Here is a 10,326-nt window from a genome sequence, read left to right on the forward strand (position 1 = left end):
ATTAATGCAACGCACAAAAGTTATCGCATATGCCTCACGAAAACTAAAAATTCATGAAAAGAACTATACGACGCACGATTTGGAACTTGGAGCAGTAGTTTTTGCACTCAAAATATGGAGACACTATCTATATGGCACCAAGTGTACAGTGTACACCAACCATAAGAGTCTTTAGCATATTTTTGATCAAAAACAACTCAATATGAGACAACGTCGCTGGGTAGAGTTGTTAAACGATTACAATTGTGAAATCCGTTACCACCTCAGAAAGGCTAATGTTGTAGCTGATGCCCTAAGTCAGAAAGAAAGAGTAAAACCTCTTAGGGTCCGAGCTTTGAACATTACAATTCGTACCGATCTCACAAAGCAAATTCAAGCAGCATAGTTAGAAGCTTTAAAAGAAGAAAATGAAAAGGGCGAAATGAGCAAAGGATTAGAAAAACAGCTTGAAGTAAAAGCCGATGGAACCCTGTATTTTGCTGGTAGGATATGGGTACCAAAACTTGGTAACCTAAGGCAACTAGTACTGGATGAAGCACATAAAACGAGGTACTCAATTCACCCAGAAAACGGGAAAATGTGCCACGATCTCAAGAAGTTCTATTGGTGGCCTAATATGAATACAGAAATTGCTACTTATGTAAGAAAATGTTTGACATGTGCGAAGGTCAAAGCTGAGCACCAAAAGCTGTCAGGATTACTGCAACAACCAGAAATTCCGCAGTGAAAATGGGAAAGAATAACCATGGATTTCATTACGAAATTGCCAAGGACTGCAAGTAGTCATGATACTATTTGAGTGATAGTTGATCATCTAACTAAATCAGCTCACTTCCTACCAATAAAGGAGACAGACAGTATGGAGAGATTAACACGCCTATATTTGAAGGAAGTAGTTTCCAGGCATGGTGTACCTATCTCCATCATATCTGATCGCTACACCCGATTCACATCACGTTTTTGGCAGTCATTACAAAAAGCATTGGGAACTCGATTAGATATGAGCACCGCTTATCACCCACAGACAGATGGTTAAAGTGAAAGAACAATACAAACATTGAAAGACATGTTACGGGCATGTGTGATTGACTTTGGAACCGGTTGGGATCGACACTTATCGTTGTGAGAATTTTCATACAATAACAGCTATCATACGAGCATCAACGCAGCGCCATTTGAAGTACTTTACGGTAGAAAGTGCAGATCTCCTATCTGTTGGAGTGAAGTAGGAAAAAGACAACTTACTGGACCAGAAATTATTCATGAAACCACCGAAAAGATCATTCAAATACAACAGCAATTGAAAACAGCCATGAGTTGCTAAAAGAGTTATGCTGATGTAAGAAGAAAACCGCTAGAATTTCAAGTGGGCGACAAAGTCATGTTGAAAGTGTCACCCTGGAAAGGCGTTGTACGATTCGGTAAATGAGGAAAGCTAAGTCTTAAGTACGTAGTGAAAGGACCCGTTCATATACATTATAAACGATTCACAATAGTTGATTACATTGCGAGGTATTTGACCTTTATATGATACATTTTACAAACATTGCATTCGTTTTTAAAAGACAAACTTTCTTTACATCGAAAATTGACAGGCATGTATACCATTTCATAATATCTACTATCCAACTATAAATTGATTTAATAATAATCTTTGATGAACTCAATGACTCGAATGCAACGTTCTTCGAAATATGCTATGAAAGACTCCAAGTAATATCTTTAAAATAAGCAAATGCACAGCGGAAGATTTCTTTAACACCTGAGAATAAACATGCTTTAAAATGTCAACCAAAAGGTTGGTGAGTTCATTATTTTATCATAATCATTTATATCCATCATTTTAATAGACCACAAGAATTTCATTTCCAGTTCTCATAAATATACGTCCCATGCATAGAGACATAAATAATCATTCATATGGTAAACACCTGGTAACTGACATTAACTAGATACATATAAGAATATCCCCTATCATTTCGGGATCCTCCTTCGGACATGATATAAATTTCGAAGTACTAAAGCATCCAGTACTTTGGATGGGGTTTGTTAGGCCCAATAGATCTATCTTTAGGATTCGCGTCAATTAGGGTGTCTGTTCCCTAATTCTTAGATTACCAGACTTTAATAAAAAGGGGCATATTCGATTTCGATAATTCAACCATAGAATGTAGTTTCAATTACTTGTGTCTATTTCGTCAAACATTTATAAAAGCGCATGTATTCTCAGTCCCAAAAATATAAAGGGTAAAAAGACAAATGAAACTCACCATACTGTATTTTGTAGTAAAAATACATATAACGTCATTGAACAAGTGTAAGGTTGGCCTCGGATTCACGAACCTATATTAATTATATATATTTATATGTTGGTCAATATCTGTCTAACAATTTAGGTTAAGTCATAGTGTACCACAATCCTAATGCTCGAGACTAATATGCCACAGTCAACAAAAGTCAATTTGACTCAAAATGATTTTCAAAATTTATACATGATTATTATATAATTTAAATATCGTCGTTTTATATTTTTAAATATTTTTAAAAGATTTATTAGAGTAAATAATATAATTCATTTATTAATACATAAAATTTTTTTTATTAAAATTTATATAATAAATTATACCTTTATATATATATATAGTAATAAAATTTATAGAGTTTATTTAATATCATAAAGAGAATAGGGTAAGTATTATTAGTGACTTTTTTATTACACGTAGTAAAATATGTTTGTATCACATATTTATTTGATACAATAATATTTATAAGTAAACGTTGTATTATTTTGTAATAATAGTTATTATTATCCTATTAATAAAATATTACTATTTAAATTTACTAAGAATGATAATATGATAAAATGATAATTTTAATTAGGATAACTTTAATATTTACGATACTTTTTAATTGTAATAGTAATGATAAAAATAATAAAAATGACAATTTTATCTAATTTAATATATTTCAATATTTTAATTTCATCATGATACTTATACCTATTATTTCCTAATCGATTCATTTAATAGCTTTTAAATCGTCTGTTATATCGCGTTCATATTAATGACAATAATAATATTTATATTAATTAAGTGTTACTAATATTAATTCTAATTATAGTAATATTAATGATAATAAATATTATGATGATAATACTAATAACTATTTTTAATGATAATAATAATAATAATAATACTAATTATACTTTTAATAATAATAACGATAGTAATAATATTTAAATAACAGTTTTTGATAACAAAACCTTTTATTGACAATGATAATAATAATGATAATAATAATAATAATTATAATAATTATAATAATAATAATTAGATAAAAACTAGAACGACGATAATAACGACGATAATAATAATCATTTTTAATAATAATACAAAAATTCAATTGACTATAACTTCTAATCTATCCGTCAAAACCATTTGGTATCTAAAGGAAAAGTTCATAATTTTTCGCTAGCTTTCCAAGGACATGCATATCTTATATCTTATCTCAACCGCAGGTGTAACTAATTCAAGATTCAGCATAACCTATCTAAGGGCAATATCAAAAGTACAAGCATGCATAATCCTATTTTCTCGAGCACTAGTCAGGGATACACTATTAATATGTAAAAATTAATTTATGAGTACTCACGTATCAATATTGAGATTCAATATTGCAGGAAAGGTACGTAAATGCAACGGAGATGATAAACACTAGTTTGACCTCACGAGCATATCTCTCAAACATTACCCATAACCTCCATAACTATAACTCATAATTTCCTTAACTCTATCCCACTCAATAAACCCGTTTTAAAAGCACGCGAGCAGAACCTCGTCGTAGTATTTTATGTATAAATAATAATAATAATAATACTCCTAACTATAAGATTAATATTAATATTAATCTTAATAATAATAATATTAATAATTTAAATAAAATAAATAACATACGGAGTAATATAGATAGATTTGTGTTATGTGTGTTTGAGTCCAAAACGATCGAGCTTATATAATTGAGCCTGTCCAGCTGGTACCCATTTCACTTCCTGTCGACACACACTTATATTAACACATGATACGTAATATAAGTTTTATATATTAATTAATATATAATATATTTAATCTTTAGAATTAATTAAATATTATATTATATTTACGTGCGTATTAAAAATATAATTTTTACAAAAATGACTCGTACGTTGTCACTCAACTCATGTACCACTTTCCGTTTTTCGAACGCACTTTCGTACGTTTAGAAAACTAGCCTTTTACGTTACGCGACGCGTACCCTTATTAATAATTTGATTTTCTTATCAACAAATTACTTTATAAAAAATGTAGCTTATATAATTGAGTGTTGTGGTCATTTACTTCTATAAATCAGTGGCTCGTTGTTGGTCAAAGTATTTTATTTTAAATCATGACGTTTTATGACTAAGTTAAAATATATATTTTTAATTAAAATTGTAAATTTGTACCATATATATATATATATATATATATATATATATATATATATATATATATATATATATATATATATATATATGTTTTGAAATATTTATCTAATGTATAATATTTAGTCTTTCAAAACAAATTTACATTTCAAGTTCGTTTTATATAATTTACCTGTTTTATATATTAGTAGTTATTTTACCAAATAGTATTTTTATATATATGAAACTAAAGAGTTGATTTATCGAGAGACACGAGTAAATCAAGTAAAGTACACTTTTGAATTTTTAAACGGAAATGATTACTAACTTTTGACTAACTCTCGTAAATGACATTTTCGCAAATCACTTTTACCAACTATTCCTAATACCGTTAAAAAGAAACGATTTCTCAAATCAACGTGGACCTCATAACAGAGACTCGTAATCATAATTCAATGTATCTGATAATTCAATCTTTTGATATTATCTTTTAATCTCGTCGATAAACTTACATCGGACAAATACGTTCATGTAAAGTATTATTCATTCAATACCTTGATAGCATTTTCAAGTTCATAAAATAGATCTCATAGCTTATATTCATATCAACTAATCCGTTCAATGTTTTATTAATATATCTTACTTTAATAATCAAACATATGTATATATATTTGTTTACACATAATTGTTCGTGAATCGTCAGGTATGGTCAAATGGTAATTGATTACACGAATATAGATTTCAAAACTTTCGAGACTCAACATTACAGATTTTTGCTCATTGTGTCGGAATCATATAAAGATTAAAGTTTAAATTTGATCGGAAATTCCCGGGTCATCACAGTACCTACCCGTTAAAAGAAATTTCGTCCCGAAATTTGATCGAGGTCATCATAGCTAACTATAAGAATGTTTTCATGATGAATATAGAGTTTTATCATCATTGAGTAATGTAGATAAAACAATTTGATTACGCGAAGAGTATAAATGAAGCTATCGCGATAGAGTAAAATGAGTAACGTATATTCGTTTTAACCGATGACGTAGTTATGATTGATTTCCAAAATTTAAGGGATTTAAAGAAAATCTTCGTAATACGATTTGGTTCTTCGGCGATTAAGGAAATCAGAATCTTCTTTGATTAAATGCAATAATCTGTTCCGATTGCTCTGTCGGATATTTTTCTATAAATCCACCCCCGTCGTTTCCTTATTCTCATATCTCCTATCTTTCATATTTTCTTCTTTAATTCATATTTTTAAAATATTCACCAGTATGCTCCATCCAGTTCTAATTCTTAATATATTCCTAATATTCATATCAGTCATCCTTCTTTTTCATCTGCCTCCGAAAGAATCTATTTACTTCTACTATACTCTTGGTTTTATAGTGTTTTTAGTTCTCCCGTGTCTTTATGTTGCTATATGCATCGATATATACGGTTTGTAATTTCTGAGTTGTTGTTGGGTTTTATATCTTCCCTCATATCTCGATGTCTCTGCTTCTGTCTTCTATAATCATTGTCATCCACAGTTAATACTGTTTTTTTTTTGCGATTTATACTCCAATTTCTATGTCGGAGTTTCATTCTTTCGTTTCTTCTTCTTGTGATTAAGTATCACTTGTAATGGTCCGGAATGTGTAGATATGAGTTTCAGAATGAACATAATTAATGTTCTAAGAAGGGAATCGTAATGGTACGATCTTGCTTTGTCAAATTACCAGAATATCCTGGAAAAGATCGAATCATCAAGAAAAATATTTTCTTGATATGTTTAGAGATTATATAGAATGTAAGAGTCGTGTAAATGGCCCATGATGACGGTATGTTCTGTGAATCATCACGTTCCATTAGAAACTCAGCATGAACTACTGTAATATAATCACGTTGATCAAGTGTCATTATATTATACTAACTCGTGCTTCAGTTCCCAACACTACTTCAAAACATTCATATTTGAATTTTTCAGAATTTAGAAACTAACATAGTTTCTTTTATATTGCAGATATTACGGAGAGATAATTGATTTCAGATAAGAATGCTTATGAAAATATTTTCGGGAATATCGAGGATATTTATAATGAAAGATACGATGATATCTTAGAATTTCTAACATCGATAGATGATGAAGAAGATTTGTCTGTGAAGGTTTAGAATGAGGAGTAAGGTTTTTGCTAATGATTTTAGCAGGCACTGAATCATTTGAATCCTTTGAAGACAGGTTCAGTCCTTGTGATTTGTCCACGGCCTCCTTCATACTTTGCTCAATCCGTTTTCCAGTTCCAAACCTTCTCTTGTTCTGAGTTTTTGCCAACACACTATTCTTTATCGTCAAACTTTTGACCATTAAAGTCGTTTACAGTTTTTACTGCTTCATCAGCATTTCGAGAATTATTCCGCAGTTCGAGGTATTTTTCAGAAACTTCACATTCGAAGTGTGTAAGTTTAGAAAATAGACGTTATATGTTTATATAACTATTAAAGTAGAAATGCTGCGAGATTTCAAAATAATGATTGCTGATTTTTCAGTAATTGGTATGACAATTATCGTTTCAGGATGTAGGTGAGTACATGATGGGTTTTAATGAATAAGTATAGTGACTTTTCAGAGAGGCTTAAGTCGAAGGTTAATGAAGTTGTTTATAAGTTTACTGCTAATGTGGCGAGATATAAAAGGTTCCCATGTAACGATGGCGAATGGGAAACGTATCTATCGAGGTTATAATAAAAGTTAGTTTTACTGAAAAGTCGAAGTTGGCTTGCTGGAGCCATGATAAAACTGGCTAATTTGGAAAGGAATCATAAGGTTGTTTTTGCTAATAAATGATAAAGAATTCGGCGCGGGTACATGTTAAACTATAATCTTGGTTTCGAGAGTTTTTCAGGTTCAAGACTTCAGGTAATGTATGGTTGGATCATCATCTCGATTGTTCATCATTTGAAGTGTCTTCAGGAATTTTGAAGTGTTTTAAACGCAGCTTGTTATTGTCAATATCCAAATGATGAAATCGTCATGAATCTCGATTGATTCTCATATCCTTCTGAGTGTTACAAATAAAAGTGATGTTCTATCACAGTTTTGAAGTCAAAGTATAGTTTTAAAAGATGTAAGAATCTAAGAGTGATGATTTCGGTTATATCTCAAGTTGAATTTTGAGATTTCAAAATCAGAATATGTAATTGAATTTGAATGAGTAAGGTTATTTAGATTTCTTATAAAAGAATGTATACTGTTGTGAAAATAGGGAGTATAGTTGATGATTGTTGAATCAAAATTGAAGAATGTAACATATTAATTGTGAATTTAAATATCACTCGGGTATTACCTACCCGTTAAAAAAATTCACAGATAATATTTTGAACAAGAATTTTCATTACCGTCCTTATGAAAATATATGTGGGTATATTTTCTTCAGATGTGATACAGATTCAATGAGTTAATATCATATTAAGCTCATTTGATTTTCGGCTTGAATTAGAAAGGAATAATCTCTAAAACATTAGAGATTACATAACCTTCGTGGAGTATTTCACTAATGTAATTAATACTTTATTATTTATTCTTATAGATATTTCCTTAGTGAATTATGCTGATGCTTATAGAACTCTTGCTAACTTTACAAGATACGAATGTTTTTTTCCAATAAGTTTCGAGTGCATCGAAGATGAAAGTGTAAAATCAAACATGTTATTGAATGATACACTTGGTTTATTACGAAACCGGGTTCATTTAATTGAAACAGAGATTGTATAAGCATCAGCATAATTCACTAAGGAAATATCTATAAGAATAAATAATAAAGTATTAAGTATGAAACGAAGGTGGTTATGTTGTTACCGAAGGATGTACATCGTAGCCTATTAGTCATATGAAACGAGTAGTATCTACCCTTTTTCAATTCATACTCAACAGCTTAGTACGAAAGATTCATTATAGTTTCAGAATTCATATATATAAAATATATATATATAAATTCTTCCAAAGGAATGAGATATTACTTCATAACTCGTTGATACAATATATTCGTTGTTGCTGGGTGATGATGTCCACGGCGATTCTTGAACTGACGAAGTTTGTGATGTCATAGGTGTTGCTGATTCTGACGATGCTGAAGTTACGGACTATGTTGGTGCTGCTAACGGTACTGTTGATGCTGCTGGTAAATCAAGTCTAGCTTGTAAATCGTGCACCCTTCTTTTCAGGGTTTCGATTCTTCTCTCTATCATCTCTGTCCACTTATCTGATTTATGGTTAGGGCTGAAATACATAATCTCTAAGACTTTAGAGATTACATAATCACCGCAGAATGTTTCTCCGATGAAGTTATGAATCAATACTTCATCGTTTGTTGTTTATTGGTACTCCTTGGTATCTATGGTGCGTGTGATGTTGATATCCGAGATACAGGTGGTGATGTTGAGGCGTGTGATGTGGATGTGATTGTTGGTGGTGGTAATGATACTGTTGATGTTGATGATAGTGATACCGTTGATTCCGGTGATGCTGCTGGTTCTTAGGGTATTGAGGCTTGTGATGTTGATGTTACTGGCGGTACGGGTTATGCTGCTGGTGCTGCTGATGGTGTTTGTAATCCTTGCACCTTAATCTCCAAAACCGTCACGCGAGCGCGAAGTTCGTTAACTTCTGCTAGTACACCGGGATGATTGGCGGTTGGAGCGAGCGGATGAATAAGATTCATAATATGGGATAGTATATAATCGTGACGAGATACTCTGGAGATGAGAGAGAAAATGGTGTTTCGAACAGGTTCGCCGGTAAGTGCTTCAGGTTCATCGCCAAGAGGTGATTGTGGTGGGTGGAAAGGATCGCCTTCTTCTTGGCTCCAGTGATTTAGCATATTACGAACCCATCCCCAATTCATCCAGAATAGGTGATGGCTAATTGGTTGATCCATTCCAGTCACGCTGCTTTCGGAGCTCTTGTTGAAATCCATATCGGCATAGCTGTCGGAATTTGCGGAGTTCGAACTAGATGCGGAATCCATCTTGTATAATCGGGGAAATGAATTTTGGTATAAAATAGATTGTAGAATTTAGATTTGGTATTTTTCAATACATAATTTACATATGTATATATAATACTGATATCCATAAATTAGGGAGAATCTTTGAAAAATGTTAGTCAAAGTTCACAGTAATAGATATGCTAAAATATTAATTAGCAGATATGCTAAGATATAAATTCATCTATACACTATTATGCAATAAATGCAGGAAAACGCGTCTAGACTTAAGAATGATAAGCAGGTAATTTTCTAAGGATGATAAGTAGATGATTTCTGACTAAAAATGATAAGCAAAACTTTTTGATATGCAGACACGGTCGAAGTTCAGACTCACTAATGCATCCTATCGACTTATCAGTTAGACACACTAATGCAGACCTGGTTCGCTAAGACCACCACTCTGATACCAACTGAAAGGACCCGTTCATATACATTATAAACGATTCACAATAGTTGATTACATTGCGAGGTATTTGACCTCTATATGATACATTTTACAAACATTGCATTCGTTTTTAAAAGACAAACTTTCTTTACATCGAAAATTGACAGACATGTATACCATTTCATAATATCTACTATCCAACTATAAATTGATTTAATAATAATCTTTGATGAACTCAATGACTCGAATGCAACGTTCTTCGAAATATGCTATGAAAGACTCCAAGTAATATCTTTAAAATGAGCAAATGCACAGCGGAAGATTTCTTTAACACCTGAGAATAAACATGCTTTAAAGTGTCAACCAAAAGGTTGGTGAGTTCATTAGTTTATCATAATCATTTATTTCTATCATTTTAATAGACCACAAGAATTTCATTTCCAGTTCTCATAAATATACGTCCCATGCATAGAGAC

This window comes from Rutidosis leptorrhynchoides, chromosome 1, assembly GCF_046630445.1.
Source record: "Rutidosis leptorrhynchoides isolate AG116_Rl617_1_P2 chromosome 1, CSIRO_AGI_Rlap_v1, whole genome shotgun sequence".
NCBI lineage: Eukaryota > Viridiplantae > Streptophyta > Magnoliopsida > Asterales > Asteraceae > Rutidosis > Rutidosis leptorrhynchoides.